A 4,029-nucleotide genomic window follows, 5' to 3' on the forward strand; every position below is an offset into this window, starting at 1 on the left:
ATTGATATACATTACAAGAAAGTTTGATGGTAATAATGTTATTTTTTAAAATAATGTGGTGTAAGAGATTAGGTTTTAAGTGTAATGATAATGTGGTGTAAGATGTTAAGGTTTTAACGTGCCCCTATCACATCACATGTTATATTGTGATAATTTGATGGTAAGAATAACATTATTATTTCCACATTTCTTTTGCTTGTCACACGACCAATTTTAATTCGAAATTTTGTCTTATCCTCTTTATGAAACCTTGGATTTCACTGCACACATCCGTCATGACGAAAACTTTTGCCGAAAACTATTGTGGATATAAAAACCTGGCTGTCCGAAATATTATTATAAAACGAAACCACAAATTTGCCAAGATTGAAAAGGTTATCCCTAAACAGGAAATGTTGACCATATAAAACAATAGGTAAATTACACTTTATATATATACATACATACAAACATATATACATATATACATATATACATATATATATATATTTATTTATTTATTTATTTACACGATGAGAGGTAAATCTCCGACAAAGCAAATATTTACAATTTTACATAATAAAAAATAAGGAAAATAATTTTCACACATCGTCTTTAGCTTCTTACACACTTATGTTTAATTTTGGATGTTGATTTTGTTTGATTTATTCAATTTAATGACTATAAATAAAGAAAAATGTGTGGAAAGCTAAAGAAGATGTGTGAAAATCACTTCCCATAAATCAAACAACATTAACATTATTTACAAGTTTATTTCTACCTGAAATTCTTGCCTTTGAAGGTTTGGCCAAACTGCCAATTGCTTGGAGCAACATGCCATGAGGTTGAGTATCTACCATCACTCGCTCTGACTCGGAAGGTCAATGACTCGCCAACCATCTTGGAGTCAGTTTCCCACTTCTGACCCCATAGCCGCTTCATCGTTGTCCATTTGAGCTTCTTGCTGCCCTTCACTTGCATTCCGGTCACATCCACGGCTCCTCCCACATTCCACACCAACACTTGGTTGAAATATGGATTCCCAGTTATTGTGAATTTAATTCCTCCTTTCTTCAGGCATGGAACCCTACGGTACATGACCGGAACAATGCCAGCCTTGTACTCGGCAATTTTGATGAACGAAGGTTTGGCTATATCAAAATGCTCACGTGGAGGGTTGCACCACCCTCCATTGTCACTTGGCTCGTTCCAATTGGGGGGGCAGTTGTTGGTCGCTGTGACTTGGATGTCCTGGCTTGCACCACTGAGGGTTGTCGACGCATTTGATTTCATAGCATGCTCCACAAGACAGCCCTTTGTTGAATAAAACCTCGCTCAACGCTGCTGTGTCCAGGCCATATCCTTCTTTTATCACATCCTCATCACCGCAAGCTCCTCCTGCACGTAGTCATCATCAAAATACTACTATCTTGTTCTAATTAATTTCCAAACAACCAAGTGAGATGAAAAAAAAAATGACTAGTTCGTGGTAATGAAGTGATTGGATCGTAAATAGTTGTCCTAGGAGCGTCCCACGGCTTGTATGAAACTGACATCGTGAATTTTTCGTCTTAATGGGTTGTACATTGTTATCGTAAATTTTTGGAAGGCAAGAATTTGAACTCTGCAAGTTCCATTCTTTATCTCTATTGCCTGCATAAAATACATGATCCTTTTGACGGCGATTGGATCAAAAGAAAAATTACAGAATCTACCTAGCTTCGAATATGGAAAATGTTTACATCTGTTTTTCTTAAAGCTCACTACAAGCAACTGATCACATCTTTAATACATAATCAAAGTGGGATCGAGTTGGAAATATAAATGATTGTCTAACTTTGCGTTTTGGCTAAAATATGGCCGCGATTTGAAATGTGGTCTCATGTCTATTACTTGAGAACCGAGATGTTCTGATTGTAATTTCTTTCTAGATTTTAATTTATCATCAATAGGAAGTGGGATTCAAACTAAAAACGTTTTCTACCATTGGGAACAATGTTTTAAAAGACGAAGGCAAAACCAAGACCTTCATAGATTACCTCGCCTAGGTAGGAGCATAAATTATTAATTTTTCATAAACCTCGATGCAGTGGCGAAGTTACGTGAGGGCGAGGAGTGGCGGCCGCCCCTCCCCTCACTGGAAATCAAGCACAGGAGCGGTGGTTCCGCCCCTCTGGTCTCATCAAAAGTGATGAAATTCCATCTGGTTTTCTGGCCTTTTGGGTTTCCCTGCTCTATTGTATCACAGGCTGATCGCGGGCTCTCTTTTTTCCCAAAAAAAAAAAACCTAGGCCAAAGAAAGGAGGAACGAAGATATGCATTTTGTAGCTTCTGGAAATGGGGTTTTGGACCTTCTAGTTCTAACGAAGAAGAAGAGAAAGGAAGAAGAGTGAGACTTTCTCTCTCTCCCATCCCACCCCACGTGCCATTTCAGAATTACAATTTGTTTTTTTTAACTATTGGCCAATCAATTTGCGCCACATAACTTGCTATTGCTCATTTATATTACAATTTGTTTTGTTTTTTAATTATTGTCCAATTAATTTGACCACTCTTCCAATATTTTTTAAGCCACTTGTTTGACACTGTTATTTATCTTAAAATTCACTATAAATTTATACGAGTTTTAAAAAATAATTTATAAAATATTACGAACTCGTAATTATTTGTTTTTTTTTTCTTCTCTTACCATCAAATTCAACAAAGTAATAAAGAAAAATTGTCAATATTTTTATATATCATATGTTTTATAATCAATGTTTTTCGGATATTATATACTATATAATAAATAGACAATTATTTATACGGTATATAATAAATTTATTCAAATTTGCCTAAGTCCTTGCCTAAGTGTAAAGTCATGTCCACCGCCCAACTAGAGCTTAGCATCTTTTAAAACTTTGCTAATTATACAGTTAAGTAATATGACGATGCAAACGGTGCTAAATCATCCTTCAAATAATATTGTTGTTCAAACCCTCATTTGACTATTTAAGTAGTCAAAATCCTCTTTTGAATATTTCGGTTAGTGCAAATTCTTCTATGAATATTACGGGTAGTTCAAATAATCTTCTTGCAAATTCTGGACTTAGACCTCAAATGAATGTTCACATTTTTTTGAGACCCTAAACTTTTTAAATTTTGCCCCTCTTACCGAGAATTTCTGGTTTCGCCATTGCCTTGATGTAGGTGAGAAACTCTAACCTTAAATTTAAAATTACAAATTTGTTGTGAACTTGTGGAAGGTTGACGGGTGAGATTGGAGGTTGGCAGCGTTGTCTTGAGACTTGAAATTTTGATGTAAAGAAAGGTGGGAGAAGATAGAAGAGTTTTAGTTTATAAAAACTCTGCCCAAAACGATATCGATTTGGGTTTTGTTTGTTTTTTAAAATAAAAAAAAAATCAAACACCTCGGTGGCGCTTTAACAACACCTCAAGTGCTTAGGCGCGCCTCCTAATTCCTAAGTTAGTTTATAGCCCATTCCTGTTGGACATATATAGGGCCTCATTTGGCAGCTCGAACTGTATTTACTATTTCTGTCGGATAGGATAAATAGCCACCGGATAGTACTGACTAACTTAATCGGACGTTTGGTGCAATATCGGACTAATGACTGTATTATTTATACTGTGTTTGGTATTATACTGGATAGGAGAAATCAAACTTAAAATTAAATTAAAAAAAAAAAAAAAGCGAAATCATTTTTTGGTTCCCAGATCTCTCCGCACCCCCCAAACACCATCCCTCTCTTGCCCTTCTTCTTCTTCCCCGACTACAGAAGAATCCCAGATAATTGTTCCCCAGCTCTCTCCGCCGCACCCCCCCCCAAACTCCCTCCCTTTCTCTCCCATATTCTTCTTCCCCGACTGCAGAAGAATCCCAAATAAATTCAAATAGCCAGTTGCAGAAAAATCCCAAATTGAAATCATCTCTCCGCCGCACCATGTTTCTTTGCAAGACCTAGTTGCAGGGGAGGATAGCGAGTAGGTGATAAGGAAGGCCACAAGGAGAGGACGACGAGGAAGGCGACAAGGACTAGGAGAGCAAAT

General features: G+C 36.7%; 1 pseudogene; it reads right to left on the reverse strand.

Moving 5' to 3' along the window:
- Nucleotides 1-707: 707 nt before the first annotated feature.
- On the reverse strand, nt 708-3,155 carry LOC137744386 (expansin-A3 pseudogene; annotated as a pseudogene).
- Nucleotides 3,156-4,029: the final 874 nt, after the last annotated feature.

Source organism: Pyrus communis, chromosome 12 (assembly GCF_041283825.1).
Source record: "Pyrus communis isolate YQ-2024b chromosome 12, ASM4128382v1, whole genome shotgun sequence".
NCBI classification, from domain to species: domain Eukaryota; kingdom Viridiplantae; phylum Streptophyta; class Magnoliopsida; order Rosales; family Rosaceae; genus Pyrus; species Pyrus communis.